Below are 9995 nucleotides of genomic sequence, written 5' to 3' on the forward strand. Positions count from 1 at the left end.
GAACTGAAACCTCAGTTTTTTCAGTTGTCATGTTTGGATGTGAGAATTGGACCATAAAGAAAGCTGAGCACTGAAGAATTGATACTTTTGAACTGTGGTGTTGGAGAAGACTCTTGAGAGCCCCGTGGACAGTGAGGAGATCAAAGTGGTCAATCCTAAAGGAAATCAATCCTAAATATTCATTAGAAGGACTGATGCTGAAGCTGAAGCTCCAGTACTTTGGCCACCTGATGCGAAGAGTTGATTCACTGTAAAAGACCCTAATGCTGGGAAAGATTGAAGGCAGGAGGAGAAGAGGTTGACAGAGACAAGATGGTTGGATGTCATCACCAACTCAGTGGACATGTGTTTGAGCAAGCTCTGGGAGATGGTGAAGGACAGAGAAGCCTGGCGTGCTGCAGTCCATGGGGTTTCAAAGAGTCAGACAGGACTGAGTGACTGAACAACAACAGAATGGGATTATGGTGCTTAATCTGAACCATGTTCAATGCACATAAATGTTGAGAATGAAATCCAGTTCTCCATTGCACATTAGTTGTGAGCCTGAAGCTTGAATATCTTGACTCAGTACTGATTCAGTTATCAAAACAAAGGAGTCTTAGACTTTCCTGGTGGTCCAGTGGTTAAGAATCCACCTGCCAATTCATGGGACATGGGTGTGATCCCTGGTTCGGGAAGATTCCACATGCCTCAGGGCAACAATGTCCATGCATTCCAACTACTGAGCCTGCAAGTCCTAGAGCCCAGGTGTGTGAAGGGTTCCAGAATCCCATGTGTGCTGTGGCGTGCTATGAGAGAGACCACTGTGTAGGCTATTCAGGAGGTGAGGTGTGGGGGGGTGGTCCTAGCATGGGTGAGGAACTTGACTTTGGAAAGGAGACATGCTTCCTCCATTGTGATGGGAAGAGAAGAAAATGAAGTTGGTCATGTAAAGTCGAGGAGTTATCTCCTGGTGATTTATATTTTATCTAAACAAGGAGGTAACTGCTGTTGAGAGATGAGGGAGAAAGTGATTTGGAGGTTTGAGGAGCTTGGACAAGGTTTGAGAAGATGAGAATGAGATGATCAGAGAAACTGAGTAGGATTCTTGGGCAATGGTGCCTTTGCATGAGAAACTAGAGATCTTAAATTTATAGAGGGGCAGATTTTCTTGGTTATATGATTTTCTTTAGCAATATTCATTTGCCCATGTTCAGGAATGGGGAAGTCAAAGAGTTAGTCATCCCAGGTCATTTACTTAAGGTCTAATGAAAGGATGAAGGGTCAGTAGGATTAGGGGAATAAATAAGAAGGATTGAAATGAAGGACCCTGGAATCTAAGCTTGAAACTCAGAAAGTGAAAATAAGGAAGAGAAACTAGAGACCTAACTGATGGAGGTCTCAGTGGTTAAAAAACAGTTGCAATGGTAGTGATTGGTGAGCAAGCAGGAAGGATGTGCAAGGGGATACGAAGAAAGCAAAAATACTTAAGTTACTGGTGTTGGTGGTACAGAAGTTCCAGCTATTGACTGTACTCTGTGCATCGCTCTTACAGTGACTGGCTCATGTGAGACGGTGGCAAAGGTTCATTGGACATGTGGAAAGTCAGAAAACATCTGCTTGCTCCAGGGGCATCTTTGGATGCTGAAGTCCCTCAAGAGGATGGGAGGAGACAGAGACAAAGACTTCAAGTGCCCATGGCTGAGGCTGACTCTGAACAGCATAACAATAAAGGAAACAGCACTGACTCCAAACTCCAGAGAACTGAGTTTTCATCCCATCATGGTCATTGACTATCTGAGTAACTTTGGGCAAGGAGCTTAATGCCTCCAGGTGTTCATTTGCTCATAGAACAGTAAGGAGTGATGATCCCTAAAGTTCTTTCCAGATGGAAATATATTACTGTTCCAAGATTTCATTATAACAGTTTGCTGGGATTGAGTAAATCATACTCTTCTCTCAAGTTCTGAGCAGATTAAGAAATCGATATAGGAATAAGAAACCAAAATAACAGTATGATTACTGGTAAAGCCAGACGGGAGAAAGTAGCTTGGACCAGGAGCCAAGAGATCATTTTTACCTAGTTCCTTGAATTGCATTTTCCCACCTGGTCCTGGCAGAGCAACTGGGCAAGCATTGGCCTTTGCCTGTAAGGACAGGTCCTTTCTTCCCCAGTGGGCTCACAGCATGGAGGGGAGGTGGGCACCAGCAGAGCAAACAAGAGACCACACGTGGAACAATGGTTGCTGCCCAACAGGGGCCAGGTCTGTTCATTAGTTTTGATCACTTTCCTCCCTGGAAAGCATGAATAGAGGAAACGATGGTGAAAGGTTTCTTTCCAACACCACCCATTTAGCGCAATTGTCTCTTTTATCATCTGAGATAGGAACCAGGGGAAAAGAAGAAAATGTTTCCCGCTTTATAACACATGGATTAACAACCAAAATTACAGTTTTAAGTTTCATCTATGCAGTTGTACATATGTATAATAAATATGCAGAGTTAACATGGAAAAAAGTTTCTTGAATGATGCTAGGGATCCAAGAACATTCTTCTATAGTTTTCCAAATGTTCCATGTGGAACTTGGAGTCAAGTCAGACTTATGAGGTTTCTAAGCAACATAACCAGAGACAGTAAACAAGCTTGAGTCACTATAAAATAAATAGCTCTCCTGTCTTCCTAGCTTTACCCAGGTCAGCTGAAGCATGGATTTCATATCTGTGACCCACTCTGGTGATATTAACAACTGCAACAAGCATGATAAAAAGCAGGCTGCAAGCCAGTGAGAAAAATATAATGAATGTTCAGTCACAGCTCTCGGGCCACCACTTCCCTTACATGGTATTCTGTTGAGCTGACATCCTTGCTACTCCTGATTCTGAGATTTTAGTAGGGGGATGCTGGAAAACTAGCTGAATGGACCACAAATCCCAGAACAATAGCAGCTACCTCTATACAATGTGGGGTGCTGCCCAGGCCCTGCCTTGTTCATAGAAGTCAGCAGGCTCTTTCAAGGTGACCACAGAGGGATGTCTGGAAAATTCTATTTTTCCTTCAAACTTCTTCCCTATTGATATTTCTAGAAGTCCACCATCAGATGATTATATGGGAGTGTTGATGGGAGGTTAAAACACTGTTGGAGGCATACTAGTTTCAATTTGAGTTTGTTATGTGGAGGAAGTTGCATACTAAGTTGTTAATTTCTAAAACTTTAGTGTGAATTCACCTTGGCAATTCAAATGGGTATATCTTTCCTTTTCTCCTTCGCCTTTCACTTTTCTTCTTTTCTCAGCTGTTTGTAAGGCCTTCTCAGAAAACCATTTTGCCTTTTTGCATTTCTTTTTCTTGGGGATGGTCTTGATCACTGCCTCCTGTACAATGTCATGATCCTCCATCCATAGTTCTTCAGGTACTCTGTCTATCAGATTTAATCTCTTGAATCTATTTGTCACTTCCACTGTATAATCTTAAGGGATTTTATTTAGGTCATATCTGAATGGTCTAGTGGTTTTCCCTACTTTCTTCAATTTCAGTCTGAATTTGGTAATAAGGAGCTCCTGATTTGAGCCACAGTCAGCTCCTGGTCGTGTTTTTGCTGACTGTATAGAGCTTCTCCATCTTAGGTTGCAAAGAATATAATCAATCTGATTTCAGTATTGACCATCTGGTGATATCCATGTATAGAGTCTATTCTTGCATTGTTGGAAGAGGGTGTATGCTATTACCAGTGTGTTCTCTTGGCAAAACTCTGTTAGCCTTTGTCCTGCTTCATTCTGTACTCCAAGGCCAAACTTGCCTGTTAATTCAGGCATTTCATGACTTCCTACTTTTGCATTCCAGTTGCCTATAATGAAAAGGACATCTTTTTTTGGGTGTTAGTTCTAGAAGATCTTGTAGGTCTTCATAGATACCTTCAACTTCTTCAGCATTACTGGTCGGGTCATAGACTTGGATTACTGTGATGTTGAATGGTTTACCTTGGAAACGAACAGAGATCATTCTGTTGTTTTTGAGATTGCACCCAAGTACTGCATTTCAAACTCTTCTGTTGACTGTGATGGCTACTCCATTTCTTTTAAGGGATTCTTGCCCACAGTAGTAGATATAATGGTCATCTGAGTTAAATTCACCCATTCCAGTCCATTTTAGTTAACTGACTCCTAAAATGTCAATGTTCACTCTTGTCATCTCTTGTTTGACAACTTCCAATTTGCCTTGATACATGGACCTAACATTCCAGGTTCCTATGCAATATTGTTCTTTACAGCATCGGACTTTACTTCCATCACCAGTCTCATCCAGAACTGGGTGTTGTTCTTATTTTGGCTCCATCTCTTCATTCTTACTGGACTTATTTCTCCACTGATCTCCAGTAGCAATAGTGACTCAAGCCCTGTTTACTGTCTCTGCTTATGTTGCTTAGAAACCTCAGAAAACAGCAAGGAGAGATAAGAAAGCCTTCCTTAGCGATCAATGTAAAGAAATAGAGGAAAACAATAGAATGGGAAAGACTAGAGATCTCTTCAAGAATATTAGAGATACCAAGGGACTATTTCATGCAAAGGTGGGCACACTTAAGGATAGAAATGGTATGTACCTAACAGAAGCAGAAAACATTAAGAAGAGGTGGCAAGAATACACAGAAGAACTATACAAAAAAGATTTGCATGACACAGATAATCATGATGGTGTGATCACTCAGAGTCAGACATCCTGGAATGTGAAGTGAAGTGGGCCTTAGGAAGCATTACTATGAACAAAGCTAGTGGAGGTGATGGAATTCCAGTTGAGCTGTTTCAAATCCTAAAAGATGATGCTGTGGAAGTGCTGCACTCAATATGCCAGCAAATTTGGAAAACTCAGCAGTGGCCACAGGACTGGAAAAGGTCAGTTTTCATTCCAATCCCAAAGAAAGCCAATGCCAAAGAATGCTCAAACTATCACACAATTGCACTCATCTCACATGCTAGCAAAGTAATGCTCAAAATTCTCCAAGCCAGGCTTCAACAGAAGTGAACTGTAAACTTCCAGATATTCAAGCTGGATTTAGAAAAGGCAGAGGAACTAGAGATCAAATTGCCAACATCCATTGGATCATTGAAAAAGCAAGAGAGTTCCAGAAAAACATCTATTTCTGCTTTATTGACTATGTCAAAGCTTATGACATCCAAGACAAACTGTGGAAAATTCTTCAAGAGATGGAAATACCAGACCACCTGTCCTGCCTCCTGAAAAGTCTGTATGTAGTTCAAGAAGCAACAGTTACAACTGGACATGGAACAATAGACTGGTTCCAAATCAGGAAAGGAGTACGTCAAGGCTGTATACTGTCACCCTGCTTATTTAACTTATATGCAGAATACATCATGTGAAATATTGGACTGGATGAAGCACAAGCTGGAATCAAGATTGCTGGGAGAAATATCAATAACCTCAGATATGCAGATGACACCACCCTGACAGCAAAAAGTGAAGAACTAAAAAGCTTCTTGATGAAAGTGAAAGAGGAGAGTGAAAAAGTTGGCTTAAAACTCAATATTCAGAAAATGAAGATCACGTCATCTGGTCCCATCACTTCATGGCTAATGGATGGGGAAACAATGGAAACCATGACAGATCTTATTTTGGGGGGGGGCTCCAAAATCACTGCAGATGGTGACTGCAGTCATGAAATTAAAAGATGCTTGCTCCTTGGAAGTAAAGTTATGACCAACCTAGGCAGCTTATTAAAAAGCAGAGACATTATTTTGCTAACAAAGGTGTGTCTAGTCAAAGCTTTGGTTTTTCTAGTGGTAATATATGGACGTGAGAGTTGTACTATAAAGAAAGCTGAGCACCGAAGAATTGATGCTTTTGAACTGCGGTGTTGGAGAAGCCTCTTGAGAGTCTGTTGGACAGCAAGGAAATCCAACCAGTTCATCCTAAAGGAAATCAGTCCTGAATATTCATGGAAGGACTGATGCTGAAGCTGAAACTCCATTACTTTGGCCACCCATTGTCAAGAACTGACTCATCTGAAAAGACCCTGATGCTGGGAAAGATTGAAGGCAGAAGAGAAGGGGATGACAGAGGATGAGATGGTTGGATGGCATCACTGATTCAATGGACATGAGTTTGAGTAAACTCTGGGAGTTGGAGATGGATAGGGAAGCCTGGCATACTGCCGTTAATGGGGTTGCAAAGAGTTGGACATGACTGAGCAACTGAACTGAACTGAACCTTGGCAAACCCTATCCCATAGGATAACTAGCCAAGAACAGACTCCCTAAGAAAGGGGAAGGAAAACATTTACTTTGAGAGGCTGGGGCATGGGAATGGTTGAGGGTAATGAGGTACAGTGCTAAGGAATGACAGCCCTGAGGGAGGAGGCCCCAGGGAAACCAGGAGATGGGTGCTGTGCAGTCTAAGTCGCTTCAGTAGTGTCTGACTCTTTGCGACCCCATGGATTGTAGCTCACCAGGGTCCTCTGTCCATGGGATTCTCCAGGCAAGAATACTGGAGTGGATTATCATGCCCTCCTCCAGGGGATCTTCCCGACCCAGGGATCGAATCCATGTCTCTTATGTCTTCTGCATTGGAAAGTGGGTTCTTTAACACTAGGGCACCTGGGAAGTCCCAGAAGATGAGTACCAACCAGATAAGGGAAGTGGTGCCGGTTGAGCAGACAGGAGGACATCAGTGATTGCCTCTACTTTTCTCAGTCTCTGTGTAAAGTCAGCAGAGCTCACTGCAAAGGCCCAGAAGAGCACCAGGCCCACCTGTGTCAGGGATGGATGGTTGGCAACCTTGCTCTGTCTTCCAGCAGCTGGCCCCACCTCTGCATCAGTGCTGGCCTCAGTACTGTTCAGGGGCTCAGATTAAACTCACACACAGAGACTCACAAAGCAATGTCCATGAGAAAAAGTGAAATAGAAATAACAAAGATCTCAACTTAAGTCTTACTGTAAACTAGAAGCTACCTCAGATACCAGGCGGCAGATATGCCAACAGACGTTGATTGAGTGATTCCAGAACCAAAGAATGCATTGTTCTTTTTCACTGAGATCAATGCATGGCCCTTCTTGGGACTCCCTTCTGATACAACTTGGGGAACTTCCCCTTTGATCCTGTTCTACAAAGTGAAGTGCTGCCACATGGAGAGAACAGAGAGGCCTGGGATGCTGGAAAACTCCAGTTAAACGGAGCTCAAGAAATTAGAATTCTCAAGGAATTATCCAAAAAATTGGATAAATTTTTTGGTAGTTTTCAAAGAAACTACAAAGAAACCTTGATACACGGATTTGAACATTTCAAAAAATGTCCCCAGGGCAAGTAAATATCTGGTGTGAATGAGTAGATGACTGTGCAACAGAATTTCTGTGGAGTTGGAGGCACAAACCCCATTTTCCCTCAATACTCCTCTCCAGGCGATGTTCTTGGCTCTGCAGAGAGACCGAGGCAGCAGCAGGGCCAGGCCAGTCCTGCAAGTGCACTGGGACACGACACAGAGGCCATGTGAGATTTAGAATTATTGTTAATTTTATGAAATTCCTTGACATATTATATAGCATATGTAATATTAAATTTCTTAAAATGAAAAGGAATTTTAAAAAGTCATTATGCTCTGCTTACTGAGGAAGGGAAATGGCTCACTGGGTCAAATGATTTTATAAAGTATTCTCCAGCTCTTTATATAAAGTCATGAGAGACAGAGAGGGAGAGAGAAAGAGAATTCACTATCATTTTCTTTTTCTTTTTGTAACAAATCAGTTCTTTTTTTAAAAAGTAGTTTTATTTATTTATTTAGTTTTGGCTATGCTGCGTCTCTTCATTCTGGGACAGGGCTTTTCTCTAGTTGCAGCGAGCGGGGGCTACTCTAGCTGTGGTGCGTGAGCTTCTCTCTGCAGTGGCTTGTCCTGTTGGAAAGCACAGGCTCTAGAGCTTCAGTAGCTGTGCTTTGTGGTACAGGGGCTTACTTGCTCCGTGGCACTTGGACTCCTCCAGGACCAGGGACTGAACCCATATCTTGTGAACTGAAAATCAGATTCTGTATCACTGAGCCCCAAGGGAAGCCTCTGCTAGTATTTTCTAAAACTTCCTTCAGTTAACCCTGAAATAACCATGATATTCTATTCTCCAATATTCTATTGGAGAATTCTCCAATATTCTATTCTCCAAGCACTTCAGCTAATTGTGGTTTTACTGTACAAATCAAACACAACTTCTTTTGTTCAACTTAGCCTGGCTGCCTCACATGCAGGGTGTATTCATTTCTAGAACACTAGGAAGTCTCAGGAGACTACGTGGGCGGGCTGCAGAGAGAAAATTGGCAGTGTTGAATTTTGATGTTACTAAATTTTCTGAGTTATTTAATCTCATCTCTGAAATAGGCAAATCATCACTCTCTTTGGATGACTCATACAGGAAATCAAACCACTTTGCTTCAGCTCAGTTTGTATTTTCCTCAATTTAATTATCTTAGTCACATGGAGTCCTACTCCCAGACCAGTCTCTGTTGTGTGTGTTAGTTGTTCAGTCGTGTCTGATTCTTTGCAACCCCATGGACTATAGCTTGCCAGACTCCTCTGCCCATGGGATTCTCCAGGCAAGAATACTAGAGTGGGTAGCCATTCCCTTCTCCGGGGGGATCCTCCTGACCCAGGGATCAAACCCACGTCTCCAGCATTGCAGGCGGATTCTTTACCATCTGAGCCACCAGGGAAGCCCAGCCTCTGTCGTAGTATTTAATTAACATGATCATTGACACAAAAGGTCCCGGACGTGCTGCAGAGTTTTCTGTTAGATTCCAGGTTTCCCGGAGGACACAGATGGGTTTGAACCAAATATTTGGGGTTGATTTCCATTTCTTTTTATTTTGACAACTTTGTACACTTATTTATACATACTTAAAGTTTATTAGGGAAGTAGGAAAAGGACCTTCAGATACTGGTAGAAATTGCAGTAGCTTAATTAGGTGTAATATTTATTTATGCTTCTCCCCCTGAATTGTTTCTCTTCCAGATTCGATATTACTTAGACCTACTGGAAATCCAGCCTAGGAATCTTTGTAGTGTAGAAAGCACAAACACCAAAAACTTTTCCTATTTTTCACAAAACTTCAAGTCCATTAATAAGATGATGCTGGGTGTCCAGAAAGAAAGAGAGAAGAGAGAGAATGTTCTTGAAAGAGCATGGGGAGACTACTGGGGATTGGGAAGGAGCAGGAAAGAGTCCTTGGGACTGGCAAGGATGAAAGACTGGGTATCCTGCACATTCTTCTCTGCCCATCTGTGGTGGAGTTGCAAGGGGACTGGTATGTGACTTCCATAAAGGGGTACAGGGGAAGCAGCCTCAACTGGGTATGGCTGTGCACCCAGGGGAGGCAGGCCCTAGAGGGCAGACCAAGATTTAAGGCCCTACCATATGGCCCAGCCATCCCATTCCTGGGCATATATCCTACAGTGAAAGTGAAGTCGCTCAGTCATGTCCGACTCTTTGCGACCCGTGAACTGTAGCCCATCAAGCTCCTCCATCCATGGGATTCTCCAGGGAAGAATACTGGAGTGGGTTGCCATTTCCTTCTCCCAAAGGAGAGTCACTGCGTTGGCTGGGAATTGAACCCAGGTCAACTGCTTGGAAGGCAGCTATGCTTACCACTATTCCACCAACGCACACATATCCTAAAGGAAACTGTAATTCAAAAAGACACATGCACCCCAATGCTCATTGAAACACTATTTACAATAGCCAGGACACAGAAGCAACCTAAATGTCCATCAACAGATGGATGGATAAAGATGTGGTACATATAAACAATGGAGTATTATTCAGTCATAAAAAGGAACGAAATTCGGTCATTTGTAGAGACATGGATGGACCTAGAGACTGTTAAACAGAGTGGAGTAAGTCAGAAAAACAAATATCAGATATTAACACATGTATGTGGAATCTAGAAAAATGGTATAGACAAAACTATTTGCAGGGCAGGAATAGGGATGCAGACATAGAGAACGAATGTGTGGACGTGTCGGGGAGG

General features: G+C 42.6%; 1 non-coding gene across 1 annotated transcript; it reads right to left on the reverse strand.

The window, feature by feature from the left end:
• Positions 1-9558: 9558 nt before the first annotated feature.
• On the reverse strand, positions 9559-9630 carry TRNAG-UCC. The gene has a single exon. It is a non-coding gene; the product is annotated as a tRNA-Gly (tRNA).
• Between the last annotated feature and the right edge of the window lie 365 nt (positions 9631-9995).

This window comes from Oryx dammah, unplaced genomic scaffold, assembly GCF_014754425.2.
Source record: "Oryx dammah isolate SB20612 unplaced genomic scaffold, SCBI_Odam_1.1 HiC_scaffold_26, whole genome shotgun sequence".
In the NCBI taxonomy this organism is placed as follows: domain Eukaryota; kingdom Metazoa; phylum Chordata; class Mammalia; order Artiodactyla; family Bovidae; genus Oryx; species Oryx dammah.